General features: G+C 42.7%; 1 non-coding gene and 1 pseudogene across 1 annotated transcript; both read left to right on the top strand.

Moving 5' to 3' along the window:
• The first annotated feature begins 964 nt into the window (after positions 1–964).
• LOC149157425 (18S ribosomal RNA) lies at positions 965–2,744 on the top strand (annotated as a pseudogene).
• Positions 2,745–5,824: 3,080 nt separating this feature from the next.
• Positions 5,825–9,183, top strand: LOC149157424 (25S ribosomal RNA). Its single transcript, XR_016262144.1, has one exon. It is a non-coding gene; the product is annotated as a 25S ribosomal RNA (ribosomal RNA).
• Positions 9,184–17,384: the final 8,201 nt, after the last annotated feature.

Here is a 17,384-nt window from a genome sequence, read left to right as displayed (position 1 = left end):
CCAGGTGGATTCCTAGGTTGCCTCGGTGTGGGGATGGGAGTACCAGGGGGCATTTCTAAGAGAGGTTGTGGGCTCAATCGCTATTGTTTTATTTCCTTCCTTTTCATTTCCATTGAGGCTACTACAAGACATCATGCGATTGAGGTCCATTATTGGGGTTGTCCAGGTGGACTCCTAGGTGGCCTCTATGTAGGCTAGGGAGGGTTGGGGAGTGTTTCTAAGGGAGTTTGTAGGCTTGGTTTGCTTGTATTATTTCCCTCCTTTGCCTTTGCATCGAGGCTGGCATAGGAAATCATCTAATCAAGGTCCATTGTTGCTTCTATCCAGGTGGACTCTTAGGTGGTATCAGTGCAGGACGGGGAGGTTTGTATGGCCTCTCTAAGATAGGATTTTCACCTTGTCATCCTCTTTTTATTTCCTTCCTTTTCCTTTGCATCGAGGCTACTGTAGACGATCAAGAGATCAAGGTCCACCATTGCTATTTTCTATGTGGACTCCTTGGTGGCCTTGGTGCGGGGTTGGGACGGTTGGGGCTCATTTATAATATAGAGGATGCGTGGTGTGTCATTCTCCATTTATTTCCTTTGCATTGGGGCTACCACAAGTGATTGGGAGATTGAGTTCCACCACTGCTATTGTCCCAGTGGACTCTTAGGTGGCCTTGGTGTGGGGTGTGGAGGTTTTTGGAGGGATTTCTAAGGGAGTGAGTGAGTGATCGCTCATTTTCTTATTGTTTGGGGCATGTTCGCAAACTCCAAAGTGGCCTTGGTGCATTTTGACTCGACAGGTCTACCCATTTCTTCACCATGTCCTTGACATGTTGTGTTTGTTTCCTTCTTGGGATGTAAGAGGCCCAAGGCATAACATTTATACATGATATTTCAATATATCTTTGACTTGATGGGTGTTCAAGTTAGCTCTTGGTAAGAGAGTGCCCAGAATGCCTTTTAAAGTGGGAGGGTGCTACCTGGTTGATCCTGTTAGTATTCATATGCTTGTCTCAAAGATTAAGCCATGCATGTCTAAGTATGAACTAATTTAGATTGTGAAATTATAGATGGCTCATTAAATCAGTTATAGTTTTTTTTTTATGGTACCATACTACTCAGATAACCGTAGTAACTCTAGAGGTAATACATGCACCAACTCCAGACTCTTTGGAAGGGTTGAATTTTTTAGATAAAATGCCAGCACGAGCTTGCCCTCTTGTCCGATTAATCATGATAACCTGATGGATCCCACAACCCTTGTGTTGCTGATTCTTCATTCAAATTTATCCCTATCAACATTTGATGGTAGAATAGAGGCCTACCATGGTGGTGATGGGTGATGGAGAATTAGGGTTTGATTCGAGAGAGGGAGCCTCGGAAATGGCTACCACATTGAAGGAAGGAAACATGCATGCAAATTACCCAATCGTAACATGGGGAGGTAGTGAAAATAAATAACAATACTGGGCTCACCGAGTCTGGTAATTGGAATGAGTACAATCTAAATTCCTTAATGAGGATCCATTGGAGGGTAGTTCTGGTGCCACCAGCCATAGTAATTCCATCTCCAGTAGCATATATTTAAGTTGTTGTAGTTAAAAATCTTGTAGTTGGATCTTGGGTCATAAAGGTCGCTCCACCTACTCAGAGTGAACCTGCCCTTCCATCCCTTTTGTCAGTGGCATGCTCTTGGCCTTAATTAGCTGGGTCGTGGCTCTGGCGCTGTTACTTTGAAAAAATTAGAGTTCTCAAAGTGAGCTTATCCTCTAAATATATTAGCATGGAATAACATGATAGGAGTCTAGTCCTATTGTGTTGGCCTTCTGTACCAAAGTAATGATTAATAGGGACTGTCGCGAGCATTCGTATTTCATTGTCAGAGGTGAAAATCTTTGATTTGTGAAAGATGGACCACCTCGAAAGGATTTTCAAAGGATGTTTTCATTAATCAATAATGAAATTTGGCGGCTAAAAGATGATTAGATATCATCCTAGACTCAACAATAAATTATGTCGAGCAGGGATCGACAGATGTTGCTCTAAGGACACTTCCACCAGCTTCTGAGAAATCAGAGTGTTTGGGTTCCGAGGGGAGTATGGTTGCAGGGCTAAAATATAAAGGAATTGATGGAAGGGAACCACTAGGAGTGGATCCTGTGGCTTAATTGGATGCAACATAGGGAAACTTAGCACGTTCAGAGTCCAGACATAGTAAGGATTGGCAAATTGACAACTCTTTCTTGATTCTATGGGTGGTGGTGCATGGTCATTCTTAGTTAGTGGAGCAGTTTGTCTGGTTAATTTCGATGATTTGAAATTGGCCATCTTCTTAGAGGGACTGTGGTCATTTAGGCCATGGAATTTGAGTCAATAACAAGTCTCTGATGTCCTTAGATGTTCTAGGCCACACATGCGCTACACTAATTCAACCAATGACTTTTTCCTCCTAGTTCGAGAGGATCGGGAAATCTTATCTAATTGCATCATGATGGGGATAGACCATTGCAATTATTGGCCTTCAAAAAGGAATTCCTTGTAAGTTCATGTCATCAAGTCATGTTGACTACATCCCTCGCCTTTGTACACATCGCTTGTCGCTCCTACTGATTGAATGATTTGGTGAAGTGTTTAGATTGCATCGATGATGGTGGTTTGCCATCGTCAACATCATGAGAATTTAATTGAGCCTTATCATTTAGAGGAAGGAGAAGTATTAACAATTTTACCATAGGTGAACCTATGGTAAGATAATTGATAGCAGTGGTTTTCTTTTTTTGTTTGGGTTGGGTGGTTTTCGATTGCAATGTGGGCCCGTGTGGTGTTTCTTTATGGGAGCAGGTTTGGTGTTTGGCGGGAACATTGTTGGTTGCTTGTCTTGAGGTCACGCTTTTTTTCCACATGTGCTTACAAGCCATGCTTTTTATTTTTCCACCCATCCCTTGTTTTTCTTTCCCCCAATCTATTTCTGTAGGGGTTTTAGAAGCTTGCTTCTTAGGATCCCTCTCCAATGATTTGTTCGGCATGGCATGGTTGCTATAGTTGAGGTGCTTGTGAAATATGATGGATAAATTTAGACTTATTATAGTGGTGGTGCTTGGTATCTTTTTCATTAGAAGGCATGGTCAAAGGGTGCGGGCCTCCATATTTGGTTCTCTTGAAAAGGTGGTGGTTGTTTATGTGTTTCCTGGGTGAGCATTTTTGTTGGTGGTTGGGTCAAGGGAGTGGTTTCATGTGCGCCTAGTACCTCAAACATTATGTGAGGGGAAATTGTCAGGGTGGGGTCAATATGGGAAGGATGAACAACAGTTCAACCCATTGGTCTAGTCACCCTAGTCCTCTCTACAATTCCTCGATATTCCCTCACAGAAGGGTTGGGTGTCTAGGTAATGAAAAACCCCTCCCTCGATCTAAGCTCCATCGAGATTGTAAGTTTCCCCGCCAATGGGAATGTGTTGGAATTATTATGTCATGCCCTTTCCTTCAAGGGAATTCATTGTCCTCTCATGAGCCACTCCCCTTTTAAGGAAAGAAGTAGTAGGTTGTGTCTTTGTTTCTCCCTTTGGATTCTGGGGCTTTTGTACGATTTGGTCATTTCTTGGTTGCATGGTTGCGTTCTGTGGGCATACCTCTCATTAGTGGCTTTGCACCATCGATGTATTTGTGACCCGTGTCTTTCTCTAGCATTGAGTGTTGGCCCGTGACAACTCCTCTTTGAGGTTTTATTCTTGAACCCCTTTGATGCTCTTGCTGGAAAGGTTTTTGGGTGTTTTGTACACCGATGGGTGCAATAGCGGGGTGGATTTGCTATTAGTGTATTTGTCGTTTGAAGCCTTGTGTTGGGTTGGAGGGTTGTTTACCTCTTAGTAAAATGCTCCAGACACTAGTCTCGTCATGGCCCTCATCTTTTCTAGTGGTCAACTTTAGGTTGTGATTTATTTTATTGGTTGTTTGATTTCTTCCTTTTATGTTGTAAGCTAGAAAGGGTGTTGTGCCATAATGTATGTGGGAGGATGTGAAGAGGTGGGATGCTTCGATTGAGTGCTTTGTTTTCTTTCATTATGGTTAGGAAACATATTCTCAGCATGTCGTTGAGCCTCTCTCTTTTCTTGGGATTTTTGTCTCTTTGTTGTTGTTTTCTTCCCTTGTTCCTTTTTCCCCTAGGATCATGGAGAAATGGTAGGATTGTTTTGGATTGGTGTTCGAGAAGGATGAAATGTAGTGCGAGTTCCTGGGGTGGCCACCCTAGTCCTTCTTGATTGGCATCCACTACAATTTCCCCCTTTTTGTGAAGGCACAGCGTTTGGGAAGCTTGTCCTCTGTTTCAGCCTCCCCATGTGATCCAGTAGCCACATTTGATATCTCCTTCTTTCATGTTGTTTTCTTGCCTTCTTCCTTTTGGCCCCTAGCCTTATGGAGAAAAGGTGGGATTGTTGTGGATTGGTGTTCAAGAAGGATTAAAAGTAGTACAAGTTCCTCGGGTGGCCACCCTAGTCCTTCTCGATCGTCGTCCCCTATGGTTGCCCCCTTCTTTCCAAGGCATGAAGTTGGGGAAGCTTGCTGTCTATTTCAACCTCCCCTTGTGTGGTGATAGCCACTTTTGATATCTCTTTCTTTCATGTTCTTTTCTTCCCTTCTTCCTTTTGGCACCTAGCTTTATGGAGAAAAGGTGGGATTATTGTGGATTGGTGTTTAGGAAGGATGAAACATAGTGCGTGCTCACAGGGTGGCTAGCCTAGTCCTTCTCGATCGTCGTCTCCCGCAGTTCCCCCCTTTTTATGAAGGCACCAGGTTGGGGAAGCTTGTTCTATGTTTGATCCTCCCCTTGTGAGTTGGTAGCATTGTTTGATATCTCTTTCTTTCATGTTGTTTTCTTCCCTTCTTCATTTTGGCCCCTAGCTTTATTGAGAAAAAGTGGGATTGTTGTGGATTGGTGTTCAGGAAGGACGGAAAGTAGTGTGAGTTCTTTAGGTGGCCACCCTAGTCCTTCTTAGTTGTTGTACCCTACAGTTCCCCCCTTTTTGCGAAGGCACAGAGTTTGGGAAGGTTGTTCTCTATTTCAGCCTACCCTTGTGAGTTGGTTGCCATGTTTGATATCTCTTTCTTTCATGTTGTTTTCATCCATTCTTCCTTTTGTCCCCAATATTTATGGAGAAAAGGTGGGATTGTTATGGATTGGTGTTCAGGAAGGACAAAACACAATGCAAGCTCCCGGGGTGGCCACCCTAGTCCTTCTCCGTCATCGTCCCCTATAGTTCCCCCCTTTTGTGAAGGCACAGGTTTGGGGAAGCTTGTTCTTTGTATGAGCCTCCCCTTGTGAGTTGGTAGCCATGTTTGATATCTCTTTCTTTCATGTTGTTTTCTTCACTTATTCCTTTTGGCCCCTAGCCTTACATTTGTCATCGGGGGTGCCCCTATTCAGTGTTGTGGTGGATTTGTTGGGAATACGTTGAAACAACTCTCGACAATGGATATATTAGCTCTTGTTGGTAATACGTGGAAACGACTCTCGATAATGGATATCTCGGCTAGAGTTTTTGAATGCAATTTGTGCTCGAGGCCTCGGTCGAGGGCATGTCTATTTGGGTGTTGCATCCCATTCAAATGTGCTCCCTATAATATGTTAGGGGGAAGTGGAGCTGGTCATCCATGGCCAATGTGGTGCAGTTGTTTGAAATACCTCAAGCGATGTTTCATGGTGTGCATTGGCAAATGGTGATCTTGTCCCATTGGATAAGTAGTCAGTGTTAGCTTATGCATGTTTTTTGTGGCATTGCTCGAACTTGCTTTGTTCTCTCTTGTCCTCTCAATGGGTAGGGCGATTTAGCTCCAGCTTGCGACCTCAGCTCAGGTGAGAACACCCACTGAGTTTAAGCATATAATTAATTGGAGGAAAAGAAAATTACAAGGATTCTCGTAGTAGTGACAAGTGAACTGGGAAGATCCCACCATGAAATTCATTTAGCAATGTCACTTGAATTGTAGCATGTAGAAGCATTCTCAGCGGTGGACCTAGGCCAATTCCCTTGGAAGGGGGTGCTTAAGAGGGTGTCAGCCCCGTCGAGAAGGGACCCTGCCACATCACAAGGTGTTGTTGATGAGTCGGGTTGTTTGGGAATGCAACCCTAATTAGGTGGTAAATTCTGTCCAAGGCTAAATATGGGTGAGAGACTGAAAGAAAAAAAGTACCACGAGTGAAAGATGAGAAGGACTTTGAAAATATTGTTACACAGTGCTTGAAATTGCCAAGAGGGAAGTGGATGGAGGCTATCAATGCATCTGGGTCAGATGTGGAATGGCTTAGGCTAGTCCACCACTTAGCATGAGGTGAAAACCAACACAGGCTATTGCATCTGCACAAGCGTGGGTGGATTACTACCTATTGGTTTGCTATTGCGGTGGTCAAGGAACAAAGTGTGCACCCTTGTGGCGAGTCGTGTGCACCTGCGCACTGGTGGTGTTGGTTGGCGGGATTTCCATTTGACTCGTCTCAAAACACGGACCATGGAGTCTAACATGTGTGCGAGTCGGTGGGTTTGAAAGCCTACAAGGATCAAGGAAGTTAACGAGCGAGATCCCCTCTCTAGGGGGTGTATCATTGACCAACCTTGAGCTTTTGTGAAGGGTTTGAGTGTGAGCACACCTGTTGGGATCCGAAAGATGGTGAACTATGCCTGAGCAGGGCGAAGCCATAGGAAACTTTGGTCAAGGCTGGTAGTGATACTGATGTAAAAATCATTCATCTAACTTGGGTATAGGGGTAGAATACTAATCGAACCATCTAGTAGTTGGTTTCCTCCAAAGTTTCCCTCTAGATAGCTGGAGCTCACGAGTGCTTTTATCGGGTAAACCAAATTATTATAGGAATCAAGGGCATAACACCGTTGACCTATTCTCAAACTGTAAATAGGTTAGAGGGTGGGGCTGCTCCATTGAGTTGTGCCATGGAATCAAGAGCTCCAGGTGGGCCATTTTTGTTAAGCAGAACTAGAAATGTAGAATGAACCGAAAGTCGAGTTATAGTGCCAAATTACATGCTAACCTAGATCCCACAAAGGGTGTTGGTTGATTAAGAGAGTAGGATGGTGGTCATGGAAGTTGAAATCCGTTAAGGAGTGCATAACAACTCACCTACCGAATCAACTGGCTCGGAAAATGGATGGCATTGAAGCACGAAACCTATGCTTTACCATCGCAGCAATTTCCTAACCTCGATGAGTAGGAGGATGTGGGGGTCATTGAGAAACCTTGGACATGAGCTTGAGTGGATCAGCCCCCAATGTAGATTTTGGTGGTAGTAGCAAATATTCAAATGAGAAATTTGAAGACTGAAGTGGGGAAAGGTTCCATGTGAACAACACTTGGACATGGGTTAGTCAATCCTAAGAGATGGTGAAGCCTTGCATCAAGGGTGCACTCTACATGAGCATCGAAAGGAATCGAGTTAATATTCCTGAACCAGGACAATGGGGCAAGCGGCAATGTTAGGAACTCTGGAAACGTCATCGAGGGCCTCAGAAAGAGTTATCTTTTCTTTTTAATATCTTGCCCACCCTCGAATTGGTTCACCTGGAGATAGGGTCCTGCAGCTGGAAGAGCACCATATGTCTTGTAGTGTCTGGTGTGCCCTTGGTGGTCCTTGAAAATTTGGAGTACCAAGTATCGTTCATGCCCGATCATACTCATAATGCATCAGGTCTAGAAGGTGAACGACCTCTGGTCAATAGAACAATGTAGGTAAGGGAAGTCAACAAAAAGGATCTGTAACTTTGGGAAAAGGATTGGATCTGAGGGCTAAGCCTAGGGTTTTGTGCCCTCAACTCATGGGCTGTTGGTAGTCTACTTGAGGTTTTCTCTTGGTGTGGGTGGGTAGTCACATGCAGATTGCGCTATGGTTGTACAATGCCCCCTACGAGGGGATTTTCCCTAGGTGGTGAACAATCAACTCAGAACTGGTACAGACAAGGGGAATCCAACTGTTTAATTAAAAAAAAGCATTGCAATGGTCCCTATGTATGCTGACGCAATTTGATTTCTGCCTAGTGCTCTGAATGTCAAAGTGAAGAAATTCAACCAAGCGCGGGTAAACAATGGGAGTAACTATGACTCTCTTAAGGTAGCCAAATGCCTCATCCTATAATTAGTGATGCGCATGAATGGATTAATGAGCTTCCCAATATCCCTATCTAATATCTAGCAAAACCACCACCAAGGGAATGGGCTTGAAAGAATTAGTGGGGAAAGAAGACCCTGTTGAGCTTGACTATAGTCTGACATTGTTAAATGACATGAGAGATGTAGAATAAGCGGGAGCCATTTTCGGTGCAAGTGACATACCACTACTTTTAACATTATTTTTCTTATTCTAGGTGGCGGAGATGGGGCACTGCCCCTATTTTTGGCCTTAAGGCATGTTTTGGTTGGTAAATCCAGGTGCAAGACATTATCAGGTGGGGAGTTTGGCTGGGGCAGCACATCCTTTAAAAGATAACGCAGGTGTCCTAAGATGAGCTCAACAAGAATAGAAATCTCATGTGGAACAAAAGGGTAAAATATTATTTGATTTTGATTTTTAGTATGAATACAAACCATGAAAGCATGGCCTATCGATCCTTTAGATTTTCAGAATTTGAAGCTAGAGGTGTCAGAAAAGTTACCACATGGATAACTGGCTTGTGGCAGCCAAGTGTTCATAGCAACGTTTCTTTTCTATGCTTTGATGTCATCACTTCCTCTCATTGTGTAGCAGAATTCACCAATTTTTGGATTGTTCACCCACCAATAGGGAACGCGAGCTAGGGTGAGACCATCGTGAGATACGTTAGTTTTACCATACTGATGAATGTCAATGCAATAGTAATTCAACTTAGTATGAGATGAACTATTGTCAAAATTGGAAACTAGGGCCAAACTCCATGTGGGTCAGCTTATTTATGGCAGCTAATATTTTTATTGGATCCCTCTCATCGAGAGGTGTAGGATTGATCCAAAGATCATCCGATTCCAATAAGTATTTATGGAGATATGAATTTATTTTGATTATGTAATTATTATCAAGCCGACCAGCTCTTACGTAGGTTCAAGAAGCCCAAACGTCATGTCTATTCAACCTATACATTTTTGGTATAAATAGAAGAGGATTTGATGTCATTTGGCACACACATTCTTCAGGTGATCTCCTCCTCTCCACGTTTTGGGGTTTTTAGAGTAAGAGAGAGACACCATGAGAATATACGCTAGCCTATGATGCCATAGCTCTAACGCACAACAATGAACGTTGGCAATGGAAGCAACTACGCATAGCAAATGAACATTATATGCTATCACCTTCTATACACACAACAATTACTAATACACAGTTCTTGAAAATACTTATACGATGCTGTTCTTGAACCATACGTAGGGTAGAGATAGTCAAACCACATTCTACAGTCATAACCGTAGTCACGAGGAGGTGAAGCCGTAGTTAAGGCGTGGAGTTCCTGTCTAAGAAAAGGGAACAAAGACCAACCGCAGTAAGCCACAGTCTATAGGGGTTAAGAAGCCACAGATCTGTGGGCCAAAGAGAGCCAAGGCATATGAAGCCAAGCCACAGACATGTATAAAGAACCACTGAAGAGGATTACACGCAGTCAATGAAGGTCATGTATACATTGTCATTGATATAAGGAGCTAATATGCCGCTGGTCACAACCACGCAGTCATTATATCTTGGAACACAATCATATACGCATATGGGAATGAAGCTGTAGTGGCCACGCAATCATATATATATGCTTCATGATGTATGGAACACAGTCATGGACATATACAGGCCCTAATACATAGAGGCTCATGATTGAAGTAATAGATTTACGCATAACGCAGGTGGATATGTAACAAACTCAATGAATATATACACACATAGTAATACACGCAAGTGGATACACAACAACTTCATGAATGGTTATACGCTAGGTAGTCACAGTCTATATGCCGGTTAGGAAGTCTAGAATGCTACTTTCATCAAGCCGCAGTGATGAAGAGGTAAACACAGTCATGGTTATATATATGCTGTGTATAATGGGATTGCATGGAACTATAGCCTAGCTACTTTGCTAGGCTGCAAGCCATAGCAAGCAGCTAAGGCTGATATGTATATGAACCATATAATGAAGCAATAGAAGGGCATTATGAACAGCATCATGAGATATATGGGCAACATGATGAACATAGACAACATCATGAGATATATGGGCAACGCTATGAGATCATGGACATGGGCAGCACAATGATACATGGAGCAAGGGAAAAAGCATGTTGATGATGCACATTAGTTTGTGTAGTATGATGATGGATAAGATCATGGACATGGACAACATGATGATAATCATGATTAGTATAGCATGGTGCAGTATGCAGTGGTGCAACTAGAGGACCAAATGCAGCATGATGATAGGTGAAGGAGTCACCTTGAGAACCAGTTGAAGCAAAATGTCTTCAACTAATCTCATCATTATACGAAATGATCTATGCTAGATCTAGATAAGTCAAAGTGTTGACTTATGTTGTAAATTTACTCTCTCTCTCTTTCTCTGCTGAACTTTGAAGATAAAAGAATATTTGATCAAAGGGTTTCCCCACACATTGTGGGGTTTGTCCATGGCTTGCACCACATCTTCTGTCCTCTTGTCTTGGCTTGTCTTCTATGCTTTATATATATGTTCTATCTACAGTTTATCTTAATGCTGATGTGATTGCTAACTATCAAAATTTAAGTAAATTTCTTTAGCATAGAACATACCTAAACTTAACATGGTATCAGAGCTGAGGTGAAGACAATGCCCAAGCAAGAGTGAAAGAGCAATCACCAAAGACAGTTGGGACAAGACAAGAGGATCATTGGGTTCTTCATAATTCACTTAGGGTGAAGTCGAAGCAGACCATATTATCAGAATGGCGCAACAAAACTTCTAATGGCATACCTAAAGATCAATTCATTGGGGAGTTCGGATCTAAGGGTGGAAGGAAAGGTATATGTATTGTTTATGAGTTCGGCCCTTATATGAAGGAGTGTCTAAATGGAAAAAATGTAGGTCATCAAGGACACGGTCGACCCTTCAAGGAAGCAAGGAACCCCAGGAATGGAAATTGAAGGTTTTAAGGTGGCATTCGTCGATGGAAAGGTACGTGTTTGAAAATAGAATTTTAAAAGATGCTTTTGATTTTAGGGATGTATTAAGTTATAGGAAGTACACTGGGAACCATGTCCATTGACACATAGCACCAGAGGCCTGTGAGTCAGATGGTGATAGGGAATCTTGAATTCAAAAGGAGCATGAAGGTACATGTCCAAGATGTACCGAAGGAAAATATTATAAGGGGACCATCCCCCTCATGCCATAGGTCCATAGGTTTGGAACAACATGAGGAGTTGAATTCATGATCGGAAATATCATGCATGCAGGTGATAGAAAACCCTCTATGGCTTGAATCAAGACACTCCGAGCATAGTATGAGAGGATCAACAGTTGTTTGATGAAGTGTCACACGGAATCTGTCAAGGGTGCGGACACGACTGACCTTCCTAGAAGTCTAAGACATTCTAATGACAAACAAGACAAAATGGAGTGATCTTTCTCTAAATACACCTTTTACAACATGAAAGCTACAAGTGTTTAGGCTTACCTTATTCCAAAACGCTGTTGTTGAAGTCCGTTCTTGACGATCCGGATGAGCTCCTCCTTCAAGTCAATTCCTGCAACCACAAACAATCAAACAATTACCAAGCACTTGCATTTCATATAATAAAACATATATTCAACATGCAGACCAAGGAACACATGAAATAACTCATTAACATAAGCTATTGAGAAAAATAAACCAGTTTGTATTAATAACGAAACAAAGAAACTCTTACAACCTGGCCTTGGTGTTGTGCAAGTTCCTCCCAGGGTCCATCAAGGGTTTTCCTCTACTTTGACAAAGCTCACCCTCTCCCAAGTAGAATCAAGTGAAGACAATCTCTCCTCACAAAGGCTCTAATGGAAGACCTAAATCCTGCAGCATTTACCCAAAGAAAATGTATAGCTCCAACCTCCTCTCCTTCTGGCTCAATGCCTTCATTTATAGTGCTGTAAAGAGGTTATTCAGGTCCACTATCAATGGGATCATCCCCCTCTATGGGTGGGATAGCTCCCTTATTGATGGGATAGGTTCCCCCTTAATAGAGATACATGAACCAACTGGAGGCGCATCCATTTCATCAAACCGACCTCTAGAATGTTCTAGAAGTAACCACAAGTAACTTTTTCAAGATAAAACTCGCGCATTTTGCCTTTTACAGAGGGACGCACCTGTCCCTTAACATACAGAGCGTCCATGGACGCATATTTTGTGAACATGATCAGCGTCCCCGCAGGTAAGGCTAGAGAGAACCTGCGACCCCAGAGATAAACATGATTTTTACAAGACTTTCTCTCTTCTTTGAGTTTGAGATGGATAACAGAGGCATGAGACTTGCCTAAGAGGGTAGCATGACTTGTTGATTGGAGCCATACTAACTGTAAGTAGTCAAGGTGACATTTTTTAGTGTAACAGATTGCCCCCTAAAGTGCGAAGCCTGGAATAGAATAGGGTTTTGTAATTCTAGGAAGGGTGAAGCGCTTTATCATTTCAAGGATTGCCTTGTGGATGGCCTGGTTGGAACCTGCAATTTTCAACACAAAATACATGGATAAGATTATATCATCACTGAGGTAGGCATTCCCATACTCAGATTCAAAACTTTAACTAATGGACTAACTATTCTGATATAGGAATGATCTTGCAGTACATCATTTTTATAGACTTTTGTAGACACAGTATGGACGCAGCCATCTGTTTATGATTAGTCTACATAGATAATGAATACAAAACTCCTCGCAGCCTGGATGGTAGAAACTAGATCCAGGGTCTTCACTTCTACTTCCCGAATTGGTACGATTCTAGCCATGTGATTAAATGATTCGATGTCGAACATGGTAGAAACCACTTGATTACCAGTCAATGATGTAAACTGTTAGCAAGCGTGAGAGAAACCACCAGTAATGTCAATGGTCCTCAAAGTACCAAGCACAACCCGTGAAATGTGAATAGATGTTTTGATGTCGAACACTTCACGGAATCCTTTGATCGAAAGTCAATGATGTAAACTGACGTCAAAGGCGAGAAACCTGCCATTGATGCATGCAGACTTCAAGGTACTGTCGATTCCTAAGTCATCTTTCTAGATAATGTGTCGATGTCGATAGAAAGCGACCCGTTGCAGGCAAGCCTGCAACACGAAATCATTGTTCAAGTTGAAGAAATGTTGCTGTAAGGACTGACTCAGGGATGGTCACTGGATGACAAGTATTTTGCAGATGAAAGTTTTGCTTGCAGACCTCTTGAACACATAACGACACAACAGATGGTTTGGTGACGAATAACTCAAAGTTGATCCCTGAACCCGGTTAAAGATTTTCAAAGTGTTTTAGTCAACTGTGAGGTAAAAGATTTCCCAACCCAGGTGAATGAAAAGTGTCGTGTTCAAGAGCGGTAATAAAGTTTCTCCTGAGGCAAAAGGTGACAAATAGGTTCATTCTTCTCTTTTTTCCCCCACCATTTCTGGCAAGTACCTCTTTATTTTTAACAAGCTTGAGGAGGATAACATATGCTTGATTATAAGCTCATCCTTCGGACGAGTCCAACCTAGTTTAAATGCGAACCCTAGGAAGGAGTGGTTCGTTCCTGTTTGTAATTGAACAGGTCCTTTACTGTAAAAGTTTAACGAGCCCAGTATAGGAGAAACTCGGCGTTTTTCATTTTTAGAGAGTCTGAAAAACTTAAGGAAACTCCACGTTGAACTTTTTCGTATATTTGTGTCCCTCAAGCCCGAAAAAGTATAAAATAATACCTGGGGGAACCGCTTGATCTTTCGACCAAGGAGTACTTTCATAATAGTATCGTTGACCTGAAAAGTAAAAAGCGATCAAAGACACGTCGTTTTATTTCCTTATCGAGTTTGAAACGACAAAAACCCGGCAATCTTTTCCTGATTTTACGGTCAGAAAAGAGCTAAAAGGGGACCGTCTTTTAATTCCGTTTTAACGAGTGAAAAAGAAACACTCGGCAATCTTTTCATGTTTTAGGAGTCAGAAAAGGGCTTAAAAGATGACTCTGAAATTTTGTTTGTGAAAAATTACAATTTCCCTTGAAATCCCTTCGTCCTGCACAAAAGCGACACATTACTCATACCTGTTTAAAATAGGCAAAAATACATTTGAAAACATCTTTTCATGGTAAAAAATGAACTAATTCATCCAAAAAACCTATAAAAAGACCTTTTACCATGTCATTTTTACCGTTTCACTGTTGAGGTTGAAAAAGGAGCTTTTGACAAGAAACTTCCCGTGGTTGCTGCGGAAAATCTGACCGTCGGAATCGAACGCCGCTTCACCGAGGTATTTTACACATCCCACTCTTCATTTTTATCCGTTTAGTTTTTTGTTTTTGGTCTCTGTTTCATTTTTTGGGGGGGTTTTGGGTTCAAAATGCGCCTCTCGGCGGACGCAGGTGCCCTTCGGGTGGGCCGCGTCCCCCGACTTTTTCTCACACGGGAAAAAGGTCTGGGGACGCGGTCCGCCTTCAGGCGAGCTGCGTCCGGACGCCCTGTGCTAAAAAGCCGGGGTGCGTCTTCCGCAAAGGGCGCATTTTAAAACCCTAACTCTCTCAAAAAACCACCAAATTTTCTCAAATTAATTTCTAATTGACTCTTTTGATGTGCAGGGGCCAAAACATGTTGACTGGAGAGAGAGAGAGCACGTAGAAGACGATGAAGCTGCGATTAACCACCAACCCTCTCTGGATGCCTTAAGAACATGTGGATTGTACAAATATTGGACCATACCGGGCATGAGGGGCCAGGTAAGATTTTTGGAATGGCTAGTTGAGCGATGGAACGTTCAAGATCAATGTTTTTACATGGAGGGCACCAGCTCGAGATAGAGCCCTCGGATGTATACTTTCTCACTGGCTTGCCAAACAGAGGTGAGCAACTCAACCTTGCGGGGACCAGGCCGGGTGGCCAATCCCTTGATGATCTCCGCGAGGAGTGGTGCAGACCAGGGACTCACCATAAAAAAGGTGTGGAGATAAAGCACATCGCTCTGGCGGAACTTAGAGTTATTGCATTTACGGTCACTAGGATTTGTGGCGCGGCCGCCTTGCACATTGCTTCCGGATCCCAAATGCGGATGGCAGTTGACTGTTACCAAGGCACCATCTTCAACTGGTGCGAAGCTGTGTCGGCTCATATGAAGAGCCAACTAACCAAGGCAAAGAACGGACGACTAAAGACTTTTGGATATGGGCCTCTAGTCGTGAGCTTTGCCTTGGAGAGAGTTCCTATGCTGATCCCTCAGCAACTCACTGTTGATGACTTGGGTCCTCGGGAGCCAAAGCTTATTCGATGGGTTGCGGTGATGGCCCGGCATCCTGACGAGGGTGCTGCAGTGGTTCGATTCTCTGACAGTTACTTCGACTGGCTAGAGGGCCAGCTTTTTGTGATACAAGACTTTCCATATGCCGGAATGGATTTCAGAGGTGATCCGGACATGGTTCTTCCACAGGGAGAACAATGGGATGACAGAGGTACTTTCATTTTCACAAGTTTTCTAATTATGTATTTTTTTATTTTTCATATATATCGTCTCAAAGTAACAGTAAAATTTTAAAAATGCAGATGTTGGACCACAGCGTCCAGCCAATCTCCGGCCTTACGACAGACGACATCCAGCTGCACCGGCACCGGCCTTACAGGATGCGACAGCAGAAGTACTAGCCGATTTGGAGCATGATCTAGAGCGTCTCACGGCAGATATACCTGAGACTACTATGGATGACATTCCAATGAGGCTTCAGCGCTTCGTGGTTGCAGTCCCTGGACCGTTTAGGAGATTTCTGCGCAAGATAGCCCGCGCAGTGGTGTCGTACAGAGAGCACCACCAGTGATTGACTAGTCACTTTTGTAGTCACATGTGACATTTTTGACTTTTTTGCACTATCATTTTGCCGATCATAAGGTGTGTTAAACCTATGGTCGAAGACGATGTATATATTTTTGGACACACTTCTATCTATATCTATATATCACTATTATCGGCTTATCTTGTTTAACATGTATGATGAAATGTCTTTAAATTTACTTGCATGATTATTATAAATGTCTGTCCAACACTTGAGAAGCAATTGCATCTGCTAATGTATTCAAAGACCTTGGAATATGTTGATATTCAATGTAATCAAATTCACGTTCCAAGAGACGCACTCTCAAAAACAACCTTAATAACACAGGATTTCTAATGGCATAAACTCTATTAAGCTGTAATACAACAAGTTCAGAATCTAACCTCACTATCAAACGTCGAATTCCAAATGAAATAGATTCGGATAATAATTCAACCACTGCACTGTATTCTGCAATGTTATTCGTTGTTTGACCGAGGCTTACCCCATGCATAGAAACTAACTCGTCAGAGGGCGAATAGATAACCCAAGCTGCGGAAGAGATATTCCGTGTACTACGACAAGCACCATCAGCAAATCCAATGTATGTTTGGAGAGGCGTCGACATCTACAATATCAAGAGTAAAACCAAGATGAGCCAAAATAATGACGAAAAAACACACTTGCTAAGCTAAGCACACTGACTAAACTAACACACTTGCTAGCTAGAAAGGAAATCTAACCTATCTAAAAATTTCTCCATCCACCATTTTAAGCATAATACCTCTTTAGGTAAAGTCCATTTCTGGGTTTGCCCAAAGAGTCCCCATCAAAATCAACTAACTCATAAGCCCCTTTTGCTAGCTTTCGCTTTACAATGTAGGGCCCATGCCACATGGGAACGAATTTTCCAGCACCTAGCTTATCGTTCGCTTGATCATATAATAGTACTAGGTCTCCTTCCGAAAAACTTCGAGGGGTTACATTTTTATCGTACTGAGCTTTCATTCGTTTCGCGTGAGTCTCGATAGCTAAAGTAGCGTCACGTCGAGTCTCATCTAATTTAGCTAAGTATAACAACCGTTTCTCCTCTTCGGAAGTAGCTGGAAGTAATTCGACAGCCATTTGAAGTGATGGGATTTCGCACTCAATAGGTAACACAGCTTCTAAGCCATAAACTAGCTGAAAAGGGGTGAAACCTGTTGAATTTTTCACTGAAGTTCGATATGCCCATAGTGCCGAAAATAACATGTTATGCCAATTCGTTCGATGGATACCAATGATCCGTCGAATCATGACGACTAGAACTTTGTTGATTGACTCAACCAAACCGTTGGCTTGCGGATAATAAGGTGTAGAGCTATCGTGGCGCAAACCAAGCTGGCTTGTAAG

The sequence above is a fragment of the Pinus tabuliformis genome, chromosome 5_2, assembly GCF_031772625.1.
Source record: "Pinus tabuliformis cultivar Carrire ecotype Pingquan chromosome 5_2, CPIR1, whole genome shotgun sequence".
Lineage (NCBI taxonomy): Eukaryota > Viridiplantae > Streptophyta > Pinopsida > Pinales > Pinaceae > Pinus > Pinus tabuliformis.
The sequence above is the reverse complement of the archived record's forward strand: the minus strand, read 5'-3'. Positions and strand labels throughout refer to the sequence as shown.